General features: G+C 48.4%; 1 protein-coding gene across 10 annotated transcripts in view; it reads left to right on the forward strand.

The window, feature by feature from the left end:
• The first annotated feature begins 4,668 nt into the window (after positions 1 to 4,668).
• HIVEP3 (HIVEP zinc finger 3) overlaps positions 4,669 to 23,154 on the forward strand; it is a 215,353-nt gene continuing 196,867 nt past the window's right edge. For 5 of the 10 annotated variants that reach the window (XM_085208593.1, XM_085208587.1, XM_085208597.1 and 2 more), the window contains exon 1: positions 4,695 to 5,240. The gene's annotated coding sequence lies outside the window, so the exon portion shown is untranslated. The other 5 variants (XM_085208594.1, XM_085208588.1, XM_085208592.1 and 2 more) reach the window with 2 other exon arrangements.

A 23,154-nucleotide genomic window follows, 5' to 3' on the forward strand; every position in this document is an offset into this window, starting at 1 on the left:
GCCTCCTGTCATGCTCAAAACACCTCAGGATAGGAAAGCAATACACTCCCTATTCCACCTTCATGGTTTTATAGTCACCCCCCAGCCTTTGTTTTATTCTTCTGCCCATTCACTATTTTAATTATGATTTTTTTTAATCTCCCCGGGCACTGAAACCTCTTGGATTTTGCCTTTTGGTTCAGTTATTTCGGGAACTCATTAAATGCCCAAGTCACGTGCTCATTATTAGAAAGTGAAAACAAGTCCCTGGCTGTGCCACGGGAGAGACTTCATGGTGAATTACCGTAGTTAAGTAGTGGCTTAACAGCTTGAGACTCTTCTAACATTAGGCAGGGTTTTTTTAGACCCTTAATGCATGGCAGATTATGATGCTTTCGTTACTGAATGGTATGAGGTTATTGTCTGTGGTTGCCTTAATATGGCTCTTTGTAGAGGGATAACATGCAATCCTGTGCATGCTGTAGAGGAATTAGGTAATGTTCTCTGTTTGACGAGAACAAGGAATGATTTAAATCAAGGGGGGAAAAAAAACCCCACAATAATAAGCAAAACTCATCCTACTACTTAGCTACTTTTACAGATCTTTCTAATAGGATTCAGACTGGAAGTGAAGTTGAATTGTGATGTGATTCATCAAAGTCTAAATTTCACTGGAGTGCCATACATGGGTAAAACTATTTGCTCCGAGTTGTTCCTCTCGTGCCATTGAGATCACTGAAGGCTGTTGTGAAGCTGGGGCATCACAAAACCCCACAGGTTGCTTTGAGGAACATCATTTGGAGGCTGGACTTGATGATCTCCAGAGGTCCCTTCCAACCCCTACAATTCTGTGATCACAGCTGGTAGTGAGACAGCAGAGAGTGTTAATTATAATTATGTGTAATGCTGTATTGTAATTATGACTCTGATTCTATGAACTGGGTAGAGCAATAATCCAAAGGTCTGCAGAATTCTGTTCTTTAATCAGTCATAGGTGCTCATTCCGGACGCATGGGCAGGTGTGCATTGCTTAGAGAGCTGTATTCTAAAGTGAGGACAGGTAATGGGCATCCAAGGTAAACGAGCGAGTACCCTCAAGTGTGTGCCTGGTGTTTGCTGTAGTTGGCAATAGGCTCAGTTTGCTCAGGAATCCTTTTGTCTCTTATCAAACTGTGCTCCCTTAAACTTCAAATGAGCCAGGCTGGGTAACGACCCCTGCAAAGTGGTTTGGGTTCCTCAGTGCAGCATCTCCCTTGCTGGCATTCCATCCCTCCTGACCAACCCTGGGACACCTGTTAGGCTCCTGGGCTGTGCTTTGCCTTTATCTTTGTTGCCTCCTAAAGAGTGCAGGAAGAAAAATGGCGAAACAGCCAGCATTCCTTGCCTTTCCATAGGAACACAGAATCAGGAAGGTTGGAAAAGACCTCTGAGATCCCCAAATCCCACCCCAACACACCCCACCATGCCCACTACCCACATCTCTCAGTGCCAAATCCCCACATTTCTGGAACACCTCCATGGACCCCACCACTCCCTGTGCATCCTGTGCCAATGCATCACCACTCCTGAGCAGAAATTGTTCCTGATATCCACCCTGACCCTCCCCTGAAACAACTTGAGGCCAATACCTCTCATCCTAAGAAGACCCAAAGAGCATTAGTGATGCTGGTATCCAAAGGAAATGGAAATCTGTGCTAACAGTGGCTCAGGACAACTTAATACATATTTAGGGAAAAAAAAAAAAAAGGCAAAAACAAAAGCAGCAAGCAGCATGTGAGAATCCATAGTAATTTTTTTTCACAGATAAATGCCCATTTAATGTCAGAACCAAAGCACTGAGCTCATCCTCGTCCTGCTGAGGGATGTGCACCTGACTGTGCATTCTGCATACACAGCACTGGGGATGTATGCTGTGCAGTGTGTGGGGGAATATTTCCTTTTCCAAATAATCCCAGTGCTCAGGACAAGCTCCAACCCAGCTGTTCTCTGCCTGTGAACTTCCCCACTTACTTGGTTGGGGCTGAAACAGCTCAGTGTTTCCAAAGTACAAGGCAATGTCAAATAGCTTTGAATAAATATGGAGATCTGTATTAAATAACAAACAGGGGCAAACAGTGTGAAGGTAATTGGCCCAAAGCACTTGCATGCTGTCTGCGTGCTGTTTTCTGTAAGAAGGGCTGATGCAAACTCAACATGGCACACATGAAAAGGATTAAAACCTCATTAACTAATTGCTTTCAGGATGAGTTTATTGAGGCCTGTTTCTGGAGAGGGTCAGGTGGTTGTGTTCTCCTGGTGTTGTTGCAATCTCCTTGTTGCCTTCTAGCACCTGGAGATAGAGCTTGAATGGTCATAAATGTGAGGACCATGCGTAAAAGCTGGAGGACTCAGACACCTCTGAACTTTCCAATGGCTTTGGTTTAGTGGGCAGTGTTGGTTGGACTCGATGATCTTAGAGGTCTCTTCCAACTGTAATGATTCTGTGATTCTAATCAAGACAAGAGCAACACGATGGCGGTCTGCAAGGAGAACCTGTTAGCAGGGCTTCTTTTCAGCATCCTGCTGTGCTTGGAGGCTTCTCGTTGGAATTCTGTGACAGATAACAACAGGATTCAGTCCCTTCCTTCCCTCTGTGTAGCTCTTTGGGACTCCTGAAACTGGGGACAGTACTAAAAGGGCATAAAAATATTAGGCAGAGTCCAAAGGAGGGCTGTGCGGGAAGGGTTGAGCTGTACAGCACCCTTCAGTGCTCAGTTATGGATCAATCCTCTACCAGGAGAGCCTCGAGCTGCCTCCTACAAATGGCTCAGGCTGGCAGATGCGACAAAAAGAAATCCAAAAAGGGAATTAAAACACAAAGAGGTGTCCAGCGTGAGACTGAGAGAGGTTCGGGGGCTCAATAGCCTGATTATCTCACTTTCTTCCCTCTTGCTGCACTTGTTTCAATGCCTACAGTGACACACAGTGGTGATGAGTTCTGCGGTGCCAGAGCTGCCTGAGCTGTGCCCTGGTCTGCAGGCTGCTCAGAATTTGGCCAGACAAGGAAGCTTTGGTTTTATCTCTTCCAATGTATCACCTGCTTGTTACAGCTTTTTCTCACGATCAGCAGAGAGCTCTGGCTTTCATAAGCTGATTTATGCCACCAGTGCCACGTTCAAATCCTCTTTGTTTTTTTGTGATAATGCAATTTTTTATCCCTGTGTAAGCAGCAATGGCATAAGCTATAGAGTTCTGCCTGGCATGTTTCTTCTGCTCTTTATGCTCCTGGTGCTATGGGAGCCACCAGGAAAGTGCTGCTCATCTGCTCCTTAAGAGAAGTCTTCCTGCATATTCCCCATCTGCTTCTGGATGTGGTGTTTGCAGAGGAGGTAGATAGCAGTTTCCACGAGGATTCTTTTTTTTTCTTTTTTTTCCTAGCACATCATTGCTTCATTTCCCAAGAAAATTCTGATTTTTTTCCTTCCCTCCCCCCCCCCCTCCAAACTCCCATTCAAAGAACAATTAGATGAAGCATTGGGCTGCCTGCCTGCTTGAGCCATTGCTGCACGTTGGGTAGCTTCAACCTGAGCAATCCCAGCTTCTCCACCTATTAAGATAACCGTGCTGATAAGCTTGGTTTTGAAAGGTCTGAAAGGTGGGTGCGATCTCCTTTCTCTGGAAATTGCTCCTTGCTGGTGTGTGGGTCAAGGTCAAGCTGCTGGCAGCCCGCATCCATCTGGAGTGCTGCCAGAGGGGTTGACAAACCTCTTTTTCTCCTATTTGAGAAGCAGCGCCTTGCTCCCTCAGGCTGTGTTTGCAGGAGGACCCCGGGGGCAGTGGGTGGGCAGTGATGCTGGGCTGCTCCTGACATTTTTTCCGCCCGCCAGTGCTCAGCCAATTGGCGAGGCTGGAGCAGCGACACATGAAATATGATGAATTTCAGCCGGGGGGGGGGGGTTGGAGGGAGGACTGCCTGCTCTGTGGTTTGCACGCTGGGGGCTGCAGGGAACGGCCCTTTGCTGACTGCTCCCTGCCCAGGAGAATGCAATTGGCAGCCTGGTGCTGGGGGCACCGGGACACCCCCAGGGTGCTGAGCCTGGGGATTCAGTGCTGCAGGGGGACCTGACCCCCCCCCGCCCCCCACCAACTCTGTGCTGTCCCCAGGGAGCTGCGTTGTTAGAGGAGGGCCGAGCAGTTTCGGAGGGGCTTTGGTTTGGTTCGTTAAACCGAAATCCCACCTCCTGGAGAATGCTTTATTGCCGTGCCAGGGCTGCTGGGTTCAAACTTTGCAGTCTGATCCTGGGTTTGATGGGAAGCACTTGACAGAGCCGTGCTGTGTTAACCCTCACACAGCACCCGCCTGGGACCGAAACTGTTAATACCAAAAATTCAGTTGTAACCAATTCAACCCGGATCAGGAGCGGCCGCGCAGCTCCCTGAATCGCATCCAGCAGCTGTTCATTTTTATAATGACTGTGCATTTATCCAAGAGCCGAGTGGCAAGTTCTCTGTTTATTATTATTCCCCCCAGCGGGGAGGGCTGGGGGGGGGGGGCGAATCCTATTAGAAAAAATATATCTATAATAATATTAATGAAGAAGGGCTGCTCACGCAAACCACACCTCCTCCTTTGCTCCGGCTGTGCCACCGCTGCCGCTTTATTAATTTATTTGTGCTGCGAGCGATGGTCCTCCAGAAGTGATAATTGGTGCACTGTATCTTTAAAAGGTTAAAACCCTTTTCAAAAAGGCCCAGACTCATAGTGGGAAAAGACAAGAGAGGCTTTGGCTGGCTTTGGATCCAGAAAACAGCTGCTGATTAGAGGCTGCGTCTTCAGGCTGAATTTATTACATATTTTTCAGCAGCAGGGATTCTAGGAGGAAGCTTCCGTTTGGGTTTCTTGAGCACGGTTTATTTTTATTCAGAGGAATAACAGAGGAAGGATTTGTTCCGGCTGGAGCATGCTCACAACCTGCAAGATCTCCCATTATTAAACTGCCTACTTTGGGGCTTTAATATACATGTGTGTTTTTTTTTTCCCTTTTTTTTTTTTTTTTTAAATTATTAGCGTTATTATTATTTGGCAGCGGGCATCTCTCTCTCTCTCTATTTTTTTTTTTTTAATAATTTATTTCAAAAGAAAGCTGATCTCGTAATGAGCTTTCTCCTTCCTCACTCGAAACAGGTGCTAATGAAAGAATGCAAATAGCACCGCCTGAGCCGAACATCTCATAAAGACGGGAGCAGCGCGGAGCGCGGATCGCTGCCGGCCCCCACCCCAGGTAGGCACCCGGTTATTTGTCGTGGCGTTTTGCAGATGGTCCATCCCCCCCCAGCCCCCAGCTCCTCACTGCGGCCGCACAGCGATTCCATTTTGCTTCCCCCGAAAGGTGTCAGGTTGCTGCTGTGTGTGAGCGCATATAGACGATAAGCGGACATATGGCTGTGTGCGCATCTCCGGGCTGATCTCCGGCTGCGCTCCCCGCCGTGGTCACCTCGGAGCTGTCACGGCCGCCCCGTAACCCCGTCCTCTCCGCCACTCCTCTGCCTGCCTTCTCCCTCTTGGCGCACGAATTCGTCGTCCGCTGACAGCAACTTCATTCTGGCGGTGTCAGTGGGCCGTTACGATTTCTCCCCCCGGCAGCGTGGGGCTGCTCGCCCTCCTGGGCGATGCGGGGCGGCCCGGCTCCCTTCCCACCCCCCTTTAGGAGCACAGACAGCTGTTACCTCCAGCGCCCATACGTGGATTTTTATTTGTTGTTAACGCTGATATTTTAACACAACCCCGAATACCCTTCTGCCTGCACAAAGCCTTCCAACATTGCATTTTATTTGCGTGTCGGCATCCGGGATGTGATCCTCAGAGGTTTGTCCTTTGCTGGCAGCAGGAGGTTTCCCTCGGCTCGGCGGTGCAGCAGCCCCATGCAGCACTGCTCTGCTCTTTGCTCACCCTCCAGCTTTTCCGCTCTGCTCTCCCCCAGCTGCACGCTTGGCTTTGCAGCAGGGACTGCAGTGGCCTCTCCGATGGCCCAATCCTGCCCTCCCTGGGATCCATCCGGCCACGTGAACCTCCGAGGGCACAAAATCAGCCCTTTGTCTGCAGTTGGTGTTTCTGTCATCTCGATGTATCGCTCCTCTGTCTGCACGCAGTTTTTTTGGCCGTTGAGGAAAGACTGCGAAAAGTTTACCCTGATTAATTGTGCGAACTGAGAGTGGGCAGCGCATGAAATGAAACACGTATTTTATACAAACAACCCCTTGGGGGCTTCCTAGAAAGAGAACTTGTGAATATTTAACCTGACAGATACAAGGTAATCAGACCTGAATATGCACTCCCCCCCATCCTCCCCCTTATTCCAAAAGCAAATAACTGTTAATTAAGAGCTTGATGTGGGGTGCATGCAGACGAACATGATTAAAATCTGATTAAAATACGCTTTTGACCCATGGTGGGGAGATACTCCTCCAGGACTGGTTTTTGGCTGTGCTGCTCACAAGGACAGGCAGAGGGGTCCCTGTCTCCGGGGCTGTTGTCCCATGTCCCCAGTGAGCGTATCCTTCCCTGCCCCATCTCTGGGCATCCAGAAATGGCAAATCCAGTGAGATAGAAGTGTGTATTTCCCCTAGATCTTATGCTCCCTTGTGCTGAGCCAGCTGTGCTCAGCTCTTGCTGGTCTCAGTGCCATGCCAACAAACACGTGTGCCCAATGCTGTGCTGTCATTGCTGTGCTTCTTATTATTTTTTGGAGACTTGAGTGGATGCAAACCTTCCCAGCTGTGATGAAACATAGAGGCTCCTTGGTCTGTTTCCTCTTCCTGCTTGCTCTGTGGGCATTCTGTGAGCTGGTGCCATGTGGGATGGTGCTGCCTGTCTGTGGTCCTAGGCTTGCTCAGGTCATCAGTGCTGGTGGGAAGTGGTTTGGATGAGAAAGCCAAGCAGTTTGGGGACTGAGGAAGGGAAAAGTGGCTTCCTTCCTAATAACCATCCCCAAGTGTTGCCTCATGATGATAGCAGGCATCAGCTCCTGCTCTTGGATGCCAAAACCCTCTGTTGCTTTGCTCAACCCCACCAACCCTCCCAGCAACTGGAGTGGGACACACAAATCTTGCATCTCGCTGCAAGAGCTGATGCTCCTCTGCAGACCTGGCTGCAGATGGCACCACATGGAGCTGCTCCCATGGAGTACTGTGGTGGGAGCTGGAGGGCCAGCATCCGTCTGACTTCTGTTCCTTCATCACCTCCTGAGAAAGGGAAGTGAAACACACACAGACTGTCACTCCCCGAGGAGCCCCAGTCACCCGATGCTATCGTGCTTGCAAAGGAAACTGTTAATTATTGTGCTGGAAACAGTTGTAAACTTCTGTAAATGCATACGATGTGGCTTTCAAATGGGTTTTCCAGCATCGTGGTTCATTTTATGGAAAATATTGCAGCTGGCTTGCTCCATTGTGCTGTGCAATGGGGATATCTGCTGGGGGAGCTGATTGCTGTAGGTGGGTCATGGATCCCTCCAGGGGCTCAGTTCCTTGGGTACAGCATAGTTCTGGATTCCTGCCTGGTTTGGCAATTACCAGAAATCTCAGCTATCTCTATGTGTGACATGGATCTGGTGAGGAAGGTACCAGGGCCAGGAGAGAGCAGTAACCCAGTATTGACTTAAACCCATCATTTTAAATTGGGCCAGCTGGGAGAGAGCCTCTGCCTTATGCTGGTAGGAGCCCAAAGCACACTGATCTTTTTGGCTAAAAAAAATATATCCTTTCTCCATGGAAAGCTAAATACCTGCAACTGACCTGGCTGTGACACCGGTTAGGATGGATGCATCGAGGAGTATGGAGTATAACATCCCAGCATGTTGATTTACGGGATGGTTTGAAGGTGCACGTGGTTATCTGAAGATCAGAGGAGTGCTGGTTGTTGCTTATCCATATTTAACCACATCGCTGCAAAATAGATGGCAGAATTCGTAGCCCGGATCTCCTTAGTTAGTCTTCTAAAAAGCTTGGAAACTTTTATTTCAAGAATGGAAATGTACCAGCTATGCAAGTCATGGATTTGCTCCACTCTGATCTCAGTGGTGATCCGAGGTGGGGGGAAGAAAGCAGCACGGCCTTTTTTGTTCCCATTTAACCTTTCTGTGTCTTACTTTCTCTTCTGTGTGGGAAATGGGGAGGAGGGAGGGGGAGCCCATTGGCCAAGATCTCAGTGTGAGTCCCTGGCAGACTGAAAATACGAGTAATAAGTTTTGACTCTAAGCTCCAACTGCAGACAGCAGTGCTTGCTTGCTGGGCCAGCAGCAGTAGGAGAGGGAAATGCATGGGGGGAGGCACTCATCTTACTGCACAGGCAATCCATATGGTTGGATGTGGTTTAGTGCACAGATGATGCTGAGAGCAGCCCAGGCTCCTGGGGTTGTGGTGGGGTCTGGGCTGCTGGGAGGTGAATGAGGCAACCAGTTGCTGTCACCAGAAGCTGCACATGGTGTGGACAGCTTGGGGTCTCAGCAAGCTGCGTGTGAAAACCCTCATGGCTGGAGGGCATGGGACACTGCTGGCATCGTCTGAGAGCAGAGGGAGTCCCAGAAATAGATGCAGGGATGGTCCCAGCCCGAGGTTGGGCTGGATGTGTTGTGACCCAGGATGCCCTAAGGACTCTGACCCTAATGGCGCCGGCTGCTGAGCATCACCCTGCAGCTGGAAGGGGAAGATCCCACAGCCCTGCTGCTCCAGAGGGGATCCCATGGGACTCTGGATGTGCTTACCACCCCTTTGAGCACCCCAGATGTTTAACAGCTGGGACAAAAAATACAACAGAGAGACTGCCCCTCGCTTCCCCTCCCATGTGCCATCTCATCGTTCTGGCAGCTCTTGATGTGGGATGCATGGCCATCTCTGAGAGGAGCTCGGTCGATGAAGTCTGGCTGAGGAGGTGACCGCAGGTGGCTGGACCATCTCCCATGGCTCTACAGGAAGGGCTCAGGGCTGCTGCTGACTCATGGCCCCCGCTTGGGGGCTGCCGGGAAAATGGAGTGAGTAAACCCTGATGTAAGGAGTAATCTGTTGAAAATAATTCACTGCGGAATTCATCGTTCTGTTCTGTGAGTGAGAAAGGCGAGCGCTGCCTGTAATGATGTCAGGATGATCTCAGAGGCCTTCAAAACACACCTCCGCCACAAACAAAACTTTTAACCCCCTTTTTTCAGCTGCCCTTTGAGTTGAAGCATGTTATACCTACCCCTGGTGGGTGTTGCTGCAGAATGATGAATTTTAAATCAAAAGGTCTAGAAGGTTTGGAATAAGCAAAGGAAAAAATTGATAGGAACTTGTGTGGTCTCCCAAATAAACCTCATGTGCAGGACAGACACCGGGAGGTGCCCAGCTGTGCAAGCAGCATCCCCTCCTTCCCTAGTGCTGGTCTGTCTCACCTGCATCCATCCCACATCCTCTATTTCCAAGGAGTTCCCAGTCCTCACAAGCCAGTTCCCATTTTCCCACATGTTTCAGACCCCAAAACACGTTTGTTGGCCCTGACTCTGTGTTGGCTGTTGCAGTCAGGATGGCAGTCCTGCATGTTGCAGGTGTCCCCATGCTGACATCCTGCTTTTAGTTGCTTAACTTGTATTCCCACCCTGAATTTTGTTTTTGGTTCTGGCATCTTAGTGAATTTTATATGAGCGTGAAAACTGTTGAGCTGAACGGATAGTTTTGTTTTTAATGGCTGTACCAAAGCAGTCTGGTCAGGTTTCTGCAGAAAGCTATGTGCTGTATTTGCTAGAAGTGGATGCTGTGTGCAACCTGGCATGGCCCGTACATCTCCAGCAAGCATAGGCAACTTCTCATCGTTTAATTATAGCCAGAGCAAAGGATGTGCCTTTCAGCTGGGGCAGAAAATGTTCTTTTACTCCTCTGTTATGCTGTGGATTAAGAGTTGATGGGATTTGCTTTTCCTCTTGTGAAGACGTGGTGCTGAAGTGGCGTGGAAGCAGAAGTTGTGCTGTAAGTTGTGCTCCTTGGTTGTGCGTTGCTTCAAGTTATTCTTCCTCCTCTTTGTCTGTGTGCCCGAAAAGCCACGCTTGTGCTCCACCAGGAAAATATGAAGACAAATGGTGTAAGTGGCTGGGGAAGAACTGGGGTTAGTATTAGCAGTGCTGGTGTAAGACAGCAATGACTTTCAGTCACATTTCTTCCTCTACCTTCATTTTGCACCAATAAACGGGATAACTGAGGTGATCAGAGGGCTGGGGCACCTCTCCTATGAGGAAAGGTTGAGGGAACTGGGCTGGTTCAGCTTGGAGAAGAGAAGGCTGCAGGGAGACCTCATGGTGGCCTTCAGTGCTTGGAGGGAGCGGATAAACAGGAGGGGAACGGCTGTTTGTGAGGGTGGGTGGTGACAGGACAAGGGGAACGGCTTTAAACTGGGACAGGGGAGGTTTAGGTTGGATATTAGGAGGAAGTTTTTCCCCCAGAGGGCGGTGAGGCACTGGAACAGGTTGCCCAAGGAGGCTGTGGATGCCCCATCCCTGCAGGCATTCAAGGCCAGGCTGGATGTGGCTCTGGGCAGCCTGGGCTGCTGGTTGGTGACCTGCACACAGCAGGGGTTGGAACTGGATGAGCACTGTGGGCCTTTGCAGCCCAGGCCATTCTATGATTCTATGATAATGTTGGTCTTTGTGTTCCATCCCCTTAAGGAGGTGCTTTGAGGGATCCTGGTCTTGGTGGGATACCAGGGTGCTTTATGGTAAGGGGCAAAGGAGATGCCTTTCCATGAACTGTGCAAAAAATTTGACTGGGCTGTGTATGTGAGGGTGATGCAGGGAAGATCTCCATCCTTGCTTCAGCTCTTAGTGGTACAGCTTATATTTCCATGCCCTGCTTTGAACAGCTCTTTGTCAACCAGCAGAGATCGATGCTCCAAAATGCCAATAATGTAAATAGCAGCAGACCTGGAAAGTGTTCTGAAAACAAAGTTACACGAGGAATACCAGGAAGGTAGCAAAATTCCAAGAACACCCAATCTACCAAAAGTATGGCTGAGTAGTGAGTGCAGGAATGAGGTAAGTTAGGGTAGAGCTCAGCAAAGGCTCCGATTTGTCAGGACCTGTATTCCTCTCCATACATCAGGGTGCTGTGGGGTTGATTTCCATCCTGGGCAGATCTGCTCGTTGGTTCTGGTGTGGTTCTCAGCACTGTCTCCTGGTGTGATGCTGCTGCTTGTGAAGATCTTTCCAGATCATATGATGGAGATGGAGACAACTATAACAAAGGAAGATGCAGGTTTCCATTGCTGTTTCTTGCAGAATTTATGTTTCTTCTTAGTCATGTGGGTTTTGCTCAGTTTTGCCATTGCAAAGGTTTTTCAAGGTCTGAAGCGATGTAGTCTCAAATCAGAAATGCATATTGGGATAAATGACTTGATTACGAGAAACCTTCTTTGGTTCTGCATGGCTGAATAACCATAAAACAAACCAGGGACTCAATAGAAAACTGCAAAGGGGACAAGGGGGAGGGGGGACGGGACATTGATACCACATAAAGGTTGCAAAGTTAAGCAATCAAAAAATGGTGTTCGTTGTTGAATATGTCATCCCAACCTCCCTTTGTGTGCAGGGTGTTTATCAGATAGAGAGCAATCTTGTCTTACAGCTCTCAATAAATAGATATCTAAGATGAGCTTGGTCATGTATGAGCTTGGTCATGTAATTAAAGACTTTTGACACATGGCCAGATGCTCTGCCTTTATGTAAATGAGAGCAGAGGGTGGCTGTGCACCACGCTGCCTGTGCTCAAGTGGCTTCAAAATAGGCTCTTTGTGCATCTAGGTGGCCCAGAGGGATGGGACTGTCCCCTCTGCAGGAAGGGGAAAGGGAGAAATCCCAATTATCTGGCCAGGTCTGTTTGTGCAACTGGTTATGAAAGGTGTGCTCTCCAGACGGGGGGGTTGCACTGATTTTGCAGGCAGGGATCCAGGGATGAAATTCTAGCTCCCCAGGGGATGGGCAGTGACTCTGTGGGAGGTGGCTTGGGGGTATTTGGAGCCCATCTGCAGAGACACAGAAGAGCAGAGCAGGGCCTGTCCTTGGAGGGCTCTGCTGGCTGCATGGGCTGCTGCACACTCTGCAGTCTGCAGGGATTGCTTGAGGTAAGGACCTGTTTGGCCAATGGCACCCCGTGAGCACCTTGGCTTTCCTACCCCCAGTACGTCCATGGTGGTTGTAATCCTATGAGAAGTGACTGACTTTGTACAGAGGATTGTTGGAAGGAGGGAGGGGACAACAGAACGTGTAGGATTTGTGTACCTGTCATGTTCTTTACTTCTTCTCAACAGGGAGGAATTGCTGCGATGGGTTTCATGTCACTTTTTATGGTACATTTTTCTTCTTTTAAGATGACAGATCTCCATGCTTTACCTAGGGCGTGCTGCTCCCAAAACCCAAACTCATGCCAGTAGAAGTCATCCATGAAGTTGGTATTTGTAGACTTAGCCCTGCCTGACTTTGACGTGGAGTGTTGCAAACCAAATTTTATTCCTGTGTATGTATTTCTGTATTTGCACTACATCCAAGAGATGGTATGACGAGCTCCAGCAAATAACCCCACTTATTTTTGGGGAACGTTTTTTAGTAGTCTAAACCTTTCTAAAACCTTAAAGCTCCATAAGCAGCTTAAACCAATCTAAAGCCTTAGATCATTTTAAACAGCTTGTGCCAATAGAAGGACTTGGATTATCTTAAATGCCTTAAAGAGATCTAAAGCTTTAGTGAAAGAATTTGGCCAGTCTTGGATTTGCTTGGTGGTTTGATTGGATTTCATGGGCATGTTGGTCATCCCTGGGTCACTGCCCAACCGCTGTTGGAGAAGACAGCCTGATTTTCTCTATCTTGTGATTTTGGGTATTTGAGGGGCTGACATTTGAACACAGAAGTAAATCTCGAATGTTTAACCTTAACTCTGCCCTCAAGTGAAGATCGTCTGTAACTTCTGTATGCTGTCCCAGGTTCGTTTGGCTAAATATATATCTAGCTTGAGAGAGAAAATACGTTCTGTTGCACCAATTAAGGATTTTCAAAGAATTGTGATGGCCTGAATTGTCCTTTGGAGTTTAGATTCTTATCACTTGCTTATAGAGCTTTGAAAATCTGATCTTAAGACTTGGCAGCTTAATTAAAGGCCTTTAAAAATGTACAGAAATGAAGGAATGAGTCCAGACTGTGACTTCAGTTAATTTGGACGTTCTCTAATTATTGCTTGCTTTGTGCTACAGCATCATCACAGTGTGAACGTAGGATCTAACACTTCCTTCGCTTTGCAAGAGGAAATCATAAGTAATTCAGGCGCAGAGTTTGGGGGGCTCTTCCTTTTGTGCTTTATCTTATTTTTGTAATTTAAATGAGCTGAATTTTTCCTTGCGTGTCAACCAGCCTTTAAAGGCTGAGTTATTTGATTTCCCTTTGAGCGCAGTGGCACCGAAGCTTTTTTTTCACTCCCATTGACAGGTGGAGTAGCATCCTCAGGAATTATTTCATTAGAAGATGCATCAATAATAGTACCAGATACATATGAAGACAGCATCAGAGCAGAATTTTTCTGCTCAAAAGAAACCAAGAGAAGGAGCTGATGCACTTCTTATGCTGAGTGCTTGGACGTGGAGTTGGGTCCTGATGAGCTCTGCCATGTGCAATGTCTGCCTCCAATCCCTGCTATATGCAAACAAAGCAGTTTTGTGCAGATCTGACGTGGGGCAGCATTTTAGATCCTTCCTGTGTTATAACTGCTTTAACTCGTAAGAAAGCTAAGAACAAGTTTTGGTTTCAATTTTAGATATGGCTGTTTTCTCAGGTTTAAATGTTGGTCTGCTAACAGGTTGTTCACAGTGAGGCTGCTAAAAAGTTCCAATCTCCTGCATTTTATTCACTTTACTTATTAATGCATTTATTCATAGAAATGGGGAGTGCTTGTTGGAAGGTGAACTGCTTTTCCTTTCAACTTGCCACATGGAATTCTTTTGCAGATGGTATCATTCCTACTTCATACTTAAAGCAAGAAGCATGACTGCTAGCTCAGCACCTGAGAATATCTGGTGGAAAATTCTGGGATTTTACACTTAATAACACTTATTTTTTAAGTAAATTATCAAAAAAAAATAAAAAACCCAACCCAATCTCTACTGTAAAATGCATCCATAAATTCCAGGGCTGTGCTCAGTGCTGGAGTCTCACTGTGGCTCAGGCAGCTTGCCCTGGTCCTGCTCTCTGCTACGTGATAAATAAAGTTCCTTTCCTTCCTTAGAATATGTGACCCAGGGAGTTCAGGATGAAGTTTGTTAGAAATGTAAACAGGCTGCAGCTGGGTAAACCGCTGCTGAATCAGGGCAGGGAGCAGAGCAGCCTTTTAAATCTGGTTCTGTTTTTCCCCACCACTAACCTGGTGATGGGGACTGGGTCTGCTTCTGTCGCCAACTGCAGTGCTGTGGACCTCTGTACCCCTCGTGTCTGCGTCTGCTTGGGTGAAACGGGGAGCTGGAGCTCTTGGGTTTCCTCCTGTCTATCAGGAGCAAGTGCTGGGTTTGGAGCTGGTGGAAAAGCTGTGAAGCGCCCGCTTCCCTCTCCATGGCAGCTTGGTGCAATTACTTTTTTTAACCTAGCTTTTAGCCCCTTTTACTTTTTTTTTCTGCTCTAACTCCTTTGCTCCAAGCTCCTGAGCGCTCTCAGCTCTCAGCTCTGCTCGCCTCTGCCTGGAGGCTCAAAGCAGAAATTCCCTATTACATCCTCTTGCTCTAAACTACCTGTCCCGTGTTCTGTGCCGTTCACAGCTATAAGATAGAATGATTCCTAGTGCTGTTTAGTAGTAGAAAAACAAAAGAAAGGTGTCTTCTTCTCCCTAGGATGTTTTCTGTCCCCTCCCAGTAATGGGTCAGGCACCCATGTGCTCCAGTTGCAGAGAGCCCCACTGAGCAGAAAACAATCCCGGAGTTTTGCATGGACAGAAGCAGCTGCAGATGGGAATTGCCATCAAGCAATGCTAAAGCAAGAGTTAAACAGGCTTGATACAAACTGTAGTGAGGCTTCTGTGGCTGTTTTTGTTGAAACATCTGTGGCTGGTGTGTGTCACCTCAGAGCAGCCTCTGTGTCCCCACTTTGCTTTGAGGCCAGGTGAGACCCTAAAAGTGGGACTGAATGCAGATGGACTGGGGTTGGTACAAGCATTGCTCACTTCTGCCCTGGCCCTTATGGGATGCAGAGGATAGTTTGAGGTATGGAGGGCTGTAGCAGAGAGCCCTGCTGCTGGCTGGAAGGTCCCCAGGTCTCAGTTTGCTCCCACATGCAAACCGCAGCAGCACAAACAAGTTGGTGATAATCCACCCAGCGATCTGGCATCTTTCTTGGAAAGGGCCCTGATTTCAGAAAGTATTGCTGTCCAGAACAATGTTCAAGCATGTGCCTGCCTGTAAGCATGAATTTAATTGCCATCCTGCAGAATGTTGTGCTTAATCATCTTCCTTGGTGCTTCTTCTGACTCAGGGCTGCTGTTGGCATCCTGCAGGGTGCACCACAGTGGGAAGAGCTGCCAGGGCTGCGTATGTCTCATGTGCATGGCTGGGTGTTGCTGAGGAAATGTGTGGTGGGGAAGGGAGCTTGAGGTTCTCTGGTAAAGAAAACAGCTCTTAATTAATTGGATGAATAGGGTGAGTTGCTAAAACACGCAGTGTTTGTGGCAGCAAAGGGTTTGTAAGGACAGGAGTTTGGGTTGAGGATAAATGAACCTTTGCAGCTCTCAGCAGCTTGCTGGAACTCCTCATCTTTAGTCCCTTGAGACACAGTCAGCAGCTTGGGGCTTCTTCCAGACTTCCTAGAAAGCCCAGAGGTTCCCCACATCTGCGTGCCCAGGTGCAGGGAGCAGTGTGCATGAGTAAGGGTGTGTGTTTGGGAGCATCGTGGGAGATGCAGAGCTGGGGACTCACACCTGCTGGGCTGCTGACCGCAGAAATCTGTGCACAGCAGTGACCTGTAACAGATCTCCACCATCGGTCTGAACTCCCTTTTCTCCATATTGATGCCTGGGGACTTGCGTGGTCGGTGCCACAAGACACCTCGTGCAGGGGAGAGGTTAGGAAGGTTCCTCGCAGTGTGAGTTGGTGATTCTTGAGCACAGCAGCTGCCCTACCAGCTACTTGTGGGGATGTTTCCTCTTGATGTCTCCAAGCCTCAGCAGGAGTCACTGCACCCCTCTCATTCTCTGGGATCACAGAATGGTTGGAGCTGGAAGGCACCTTTAATGGCCATCTGGTCCAACTCCCGGCAATGAGCAGGGACACCCACAGCTCCATCAGTGCTCAGAGCCCCTCCAGCCCCACCCTGGGTGTTTGCAGGGATGGGCACCACCACTTGTCTGGGTGTTGAGCTGTGGAGAACAAGCAAAGCTAACATGATCCCAGTGTTAGTGGGGATCTTGTTACTGGGCCAGAGATGAAGATGAGTGAGTGGGCATGAATTAATGGAAGGTTTGGGCATGTCAGGAATTTAGGTGGAGGTCTTTTTTTTATGCATGGAGATAGGTCTGAACCAAACTGCAGTGGGAACTTTTAATATAAATTATTTCTTAAAAGCACTTGGATGTAAGGACAAACTTGAAGATCATGGCTGATTACTTCAAAAAGCAAAATCACTCAATTTGCATTTGACATCAAGGGAAAGAGCATTACCTGCACATATAACCTGGAATGGAGTAGGCTTGGGAAGTGAGTGAGCATCTGAAGTCTTGCTGTCAGATGCTCTCCTTTCCCTGTGTGATACTCTTAATGCTTTCCAGCTGGGCTGGACTTATCCACTCAGAAGGATCTGAGTCCTTAAAAGCACTAAGAAGACCATTGGTGCTCTCCAAATGGAGAGCTGAGGCCCATAGATAGAATCATTAAGATTGGAAACTACCTCTGAGGTCACCCAGTCCAACCTCAGCCCACCCCACAGTGTCCCTCAGTGCCACAAGCCCACAGTTCTGGAACACCTCCAGAAATTGTGACCCCACAACTCCCTGGGCAGCTGTGCCAATGCATCACTGCTCTCTGGGAGAAGAAAATCTTCCTAATATCCAACCTGATGGAAGGACAGCAGCTGGAGGCTGTGTACACAGGCTGAGTTCACACCCCAGATTTGCAATCAGCTGTTTTAACCCAGAGATGCTCTTAACCTGTCCATGGAGGCAGGGCACGTGTTGTCCTCAAAGCTCTGCTGTGATCCCTCTCACCTTCTTTGCTGTCAGACTATAATGAAAATTTAATGCTGCTGTTCTGCAGGAGAACTGTAGTGTAGGAGTAACTCTCTGTATGTGAAACAAAACGATGTTGTGGCTTTTGGTACAATGGAAAGGGCACTTCTTTCCCCTGCTGCTGTCTTTGTAGGTATGTCCCTAAGGAAAGCGTGCAATCTTTTTATTACTGACCACGTAACTCAGGGCGGAGTGACATTATTTGTCAGTAATACAACACCAGGGGAGCTGCACTGCTCTCTCTAATTTTCCAATAAGCAAATGAAGCCACATGCAGTGCTTCACTAAACCCTTTCCTCTTCAGCTTCCCACACATGCACGGTGTCTGCGTTCCTTCCATTAAGTAATTAAGTGAAGTTTCATGACCAAAGCTCTCTCCTCCGATGGGAGACTGTGAGATTGCTTCGCTTGTAGGGAGAATCCATTTCCCTGGGGCAGCGAGGGGAGTGGGCTCAGTGGGTTCAGCGCCAGTGAGTACTGGCTGAACAAAATGGATATGTCCTTTGGTGCCAGCTCTGTGTGTACATTAGAGCATGTCTGAGAAGAGTCAGAATGAAAGCACAATATCTATTTCTGTATTTTCAGTGCTAGATGGAACTTATAGTGCTCTGGAGCATGCACAGACATCCATGTTGTTGTAGGACCTACCAAGCAGTGGTGCCTGGAGGCCTGAGCAGATCCATGGCATCACAGTCCATCCAGGCATGGGGTCACGGGCAATTCCTTGGTCATGGGCAACTCTTTGGTCATGGGCATCTCCTTGGTCACAGGCAACTCTTTGGTCATGGGCAGCACTTTGGTGTTGGGCACCTCACTGGTAATGGGCATCTCCTTGGTTGTAGGCAACTCCTTGGTCATGGGCAGCTCTTTGAAGATGAAACTTAAACCAGGAGCTGCAATGGTTAGAAAGGAGAAACAAACGGAAAGCCATAAGGGTTACAGTGCAACAGAAATACAGTGGGCACTGAGTTTTGTCACTGAGAATTGTGACATATTCAAGTGATAAATGAGAGATTGGGGTAAAAAAATAATCAGTCTTGCAGCACTGAAATAGAGGGGTTATAAGCAGGAGGCATCCTTGTCCCACATTTTGGCTGCAGCATCCCTGGGAAGTTTAACAAGTGCCAGGAAAGCCATGTGGGATGCTTAGGGAAAAACTGGCTGTGCAGAGGGGTAGGACAGGTGGAAGAATATTGTCCTCTGCGGAAAGAAAAAGGGAAAGTAGCAGATAAAGGCCAATGTGATTTGCCAGGAAAGTTTCTAAAGAATAGAACAGTCAAAAATCCCATTTCCTGGAAACAGAATCTTCTGACTAAAAGATTTTGCCCTTTCTGCTGAGTAGGCTGTGTTAGTATGCTCATAGGCATACTTTTAAGTTGGATATTTATTGCTGTGCTGTAGAAAACTTATCATAGTTTCTGGACAACTCTCTCCTAAACCACTAAGCAGTTAGTGCTTGTTTTTCCATCCTTTCCAGCACATCATCTCATGTAACACTGAACATCACTGCCTGTTCTTACAAATTGCTAAAGCATTCCTGGGATTTTCAGAAGCGTTGGGCTTTTGCTGTTGTGATGCTGATTGGCAGGGGAATAATTAGATTGGATTAAAAAAAAAAAAAAAAAGGATGTGTTTTTGGATTTTGAATTTTGGATGATAGAGGGAAGTTCTTTATAGAGAGAGTGGTGAGGTGCTGGAGCAGCTGCCCAGAGAGGCTGTGGATGCCCCGTTCATCCCTGGAGGTGTTCAAGGCCAGTTGGATGGGGCCCTGGGCAGCCTGGGCTGATATTAAATGTGGAGGTTGGTGGCCCTGCCTGTAGCAGGGGGTTGGAGCTTCATGATCCTTGAGGTCCCTTCCAACCCTGGCCATTCTGTGATTCTGTGATCTTTTAAATAACTGTCCATGGGTTATTTACAGTTATTTTCCATCACATTGTGCTTTTGCTGGTTCTGCAGCTGTGGCAGGCAGAGCAGAATGACACATATATTTCTGTGCTATTTCTTCCCTAAGTGCAAGGCTGAAAGTCAGGAAAGCTAAAACTTATTTCTCTAGATAACATCCAGCAAGCTTCCTGTATTTGGAGGTACTGTGTGCTCCAAGGAGATCACACACTGGATTATTGCAGGGAAAAGTCAAATTGCTGAAGAAACCATCGCAGCTCACGCTGCATTCAAACCTTGAGAAGGTGCATCATCTTAAATACAATTGCTCGATCCATCCTGCACATTGCCACGAGCGTGTGCTCCTGGGGGGAGGAGAGGCCTCCCCAAAGGATGGTTGCTGTAGGTGCATCTGGAAAAAGCAGCCTGCAAGGTGCGGGTGCACGGTAGCAATTAGGAGCTTACATGCATGCAAATGCAGGGCAGCGGTTTGCCTGCAGCCTGCACTGCCTTCTCCTGCCGGTGGGCATGGAGCTCCTTCTTGGCAAACTGTCTTGAGCAGGACTAATAAGCTAGAAAACAGGCCCTGGGGAAAACCCCTTTCCCTCCCTCTTTCTTTTTTCGCTTTTCTTTTTTGTTAATTTATTTTATTTCATTTTTTTCATTGCAGAGAGCAGAGATTTGCAAGACAAAAGCTTTGCTTTGCATTGTGCATTTTGTTTTGTGTCTGTGGCTGTGTGGAAACACACCTGCCATTTTACTGCTTCCTGCAGCAGATGCAAATAGAGCATCCTCAGGAAAATGTTACATCCCTTAAAATAAATTCTGCTGCTCAGCAGCGCGTGTTGCCTCTGGTTTCGTGCTGGAATGCGTCTGCAAAAACAGAAAGCCACAGGGTAAAAATACAATTGCCCACCAGTAATAAAGAGGAGTTCCTGTGAAAGCTGCACTCGGCCTTCTATCATTTACAAAGTTTCAGCGTGGAGATGTTCAGGGCAGGTGGGTTTTGGGGTTTTTCCTCCATCTCCTTCCTTCTTCCTCCCCCTCCTGCTCTGCTCTGGGGGCCCTCGCCTGGCTCTGTGCCTGAGGCTGAGCTGCTTTGGGATTGCTCTGAGTCTGCTGTGCAGTGGACAGAAGTCTCTCCGGCTGCCTGGGGTGGCACTGCTTTACTGTGCATGGATCTTTTCCCTTTCTTCCTTTCTTCCTGCTCCTTTGCTGTCATACAGAAAGTCCAGACAGGAGAAGGTTAATAGGAGAAAAGTCAAACAGAGCTGAATAGGTCAGAATTTGTCTTGCTTTTGGTTTCCTCGCCCCAGAGCCAGCCTGTGTCTGGCACATAGAGACCTTGAAACCTGCCTGATGGAGTTTCATTCTTGGTTGATCACATTGCCCTTGAAAGAAACTGTATTCTGTTCTGCAGGAAAACAGAAAGATGAAGGAGAACCAAATCCTTCATGCAGCTGCTGCACCCATGCAGCCACTTGAGCTCAGAGGGTGCAGTTCTGCACATCCCATCTTGCAGAGGTCTCCAAGCATCAGCTGCTGAGCAGGAGCACAGCAAGACTTGCTTTTCTTCTCTGGTGGCTGCTTGTGAGGTTTTGCTGCTGCTCAGGCTGCCTGGAGCTCTGGTTTGCAGGATGCAGGTGCAAGGAGGGTGTGCGGATGCTTGGGGTTTCTCACCTGAAAAAGGAGTGGTTGAGTCATTGCGGAAGCTTTGCTATCTGTAAAATCGTAGATAGGGGTTGCTACCAGCACTGATTCAAGACAGAAAGCTGATAAAGCAAGCAAAACCTACCTGGAGGTCTCTGTGGGTGTCTGAAGACATTGTCAAAATAACATCTGGTGATCAAGCGATGAAGTGGTTGTTATGGGGGGAGATGGATGCGCATGGGGATGAGGGTGAAGCATAGGCATTTCTTCAAGGGCTGGGCGAGGTCTGGTGGCCAGGGTGGCGATGGCCGAGGGGGAGGACAGGGATGGGTGTGCAGCAGTCCCATAACCTTGGGTTCCGTGGAGTAACCTTGGGTTCCTTGGAGGTGGAGCTTACAGGAGGCTCTGGGTGGGGTACACCAGGAAGGAGGTGTTAGGGGAAGCTTGGTACAGTGAGTAGAGCAATCACAGTGTATGGGAAAAACTGGCTTCAAGAGACTGCTGACTGCTGATGGGCAATCTGCTGCAGGGCTCCAGTTTTTGGAAGCTCCAGCAGGGTGGCGTCAAGCCAGGATTGCATGGAAGCACATGGGATGGATCAGAGCCGCTCCCTGGGCACGCAGGTGTGGCTGTCACAGCCCCTGCTCTCACAGTGTTTGTCTTGGCCCGGGAGCATAGCAGAGGGCTATGGGACATGCCTGCCCATGCGGACAGGAATTCCCCTCGAGGCTTGCTGGGTTCAGGTGTCTTTTCCCCAGAACTGCTGTTGGATCACTATGGCTCCAGTTCCCCCTTGCTCTGGTTTGGCAGCATCCCTCCCTGCTGGGTCAGTGGCTGTGTGAACGGTCCTCCTTTCCACACCCTGATTGGGCTGCGAGGGGGACATGGCACAAACTCTGCTCTGTGCTTGGCCCACTCTGCTTGTTGGCAACCCTGCCCACAACAGGGGGATTGGAACGTGGTGGTCTTTAAGGTCCCTTCCAACCTAGGCCATTCTATGATTGTATGATCTTGGCTCTTTCTTTCACTTCATCCCAGCAGTGATCTGTTGTGATCCTTTGGGTTGCCTGATGACTTGCAGGAGCAGGAGACTGCTCTTCCATCCTTTCTTCAAATGTCAGCATCTCAGGAACATGCACATTGATTGCATGGGTGGTGTGCCACACCTGGAAGAACAGTTCAGCCATGGTGTTTTGTGACATGAGTACAACTGTCCCCCTTCCTCACAAAGCTCTCCACATCAGGAACAGCTGAATCTGTTTCCAAATCATATTAACATCTCTTAACCTCCCAGATCTATCCTGTCCTAGCAGAGCAGCTTGCTGAAGTGGTCGCAAACAGCTGTATGTGCTGCTAAGCACAATGCCACGCTCAACATTGAGCAGTGCCAAACATTCTGCGTGGAGAAGATCTGAGACTTTCTTCTTTTAATCATATCTTTCCTTGCCTAGTGAGAACATCTCTGTGCTGCCTTGGCTAATAGCAGGAACCCTGAGCAAACACAGAGAGGGATCTGCTGTGAAATCAAGCTACTGTTGGCTTGCCCAGACAGCTCTGCTCTCCCAGCAGAGCAAACCTCTCCAGCAGGGCCTCCAGTAACCTCACCTGTCCTCCCAGAGGTAATTGTGGGCAGATGCGTTGCCTGGATATGATGTCATTATGCTTTGCTACTGCTAATTTGTTAAATGCAAGCGAAGGAGGTTGGTGAGATGACTGGGAGCATTAGCACATAGCATCACGGACTCGAATGGATGATGTAGCCAACTGGAAGAGATTCCCTGCTGGAGCACTGTGGCACTCCCTGTCCTTTCTCAACGTGCTGGTTCCTGTTGCTGTGAGCTACCTGCTCGAGGCTCTAAGGAGGTGCTTGGCACAGCCCTGCCTGGAGTTTGTTGCCACGGTTTCTCCCAATTGCTGGATCTGTAAAGAGGTTCTCCTATGGGTTACATGAGCCTGGGAGCCTCCTCTTGTCACAACACAGGAATAGCTATGGCTGAAGGGATGCAGTACCGGCGTAGATCTTATCCACTGTTTTCCAGCTAAGGCTTGAGCGTTGGTGCCCTCTGAGATCTGACCAGTGTGCTCTCAGTGTGCGCAGTATCAGCTGGAAGCAGAGCAGGAATTCAGGCTCTGGTCCAGCTCCCACGGTGTTCCATGAGGTAGGGTTGCTAGACATCCGTGTAACATGAGATTTCCTGCATTTCAGACTTGAATCCTGTGAGCTGTATTGAAAACATACGTGATGCTATCCTTCCTGTATTTCCTGTACAGTTGTAATATGGGACGTGAGAAATCCTGCTATCATCTGCCCCCTCCTTTACCACAGTTCTTAGAATGTTCTTCATCTCCCTTCTTTTCCCCGAATTTTGATTACGTCCATCAGCTGGTAAGGACAAAGCAACC

The sequence above is a fragment of the Meleagris gallopavo genome, chromosome 25 (assembly GCF_905368555.1).
Source record: "Meleagris gallopavo chromosome 25, MGAL_WU_HG_1.1, whole genome shotgun sequence".
NCBI classification, from domain to species: Eukaryota; Metazoa; Chordata; class Aves; order Galliformes; family Phasianidae; genus Meleagris; species Meleagris gallopavo.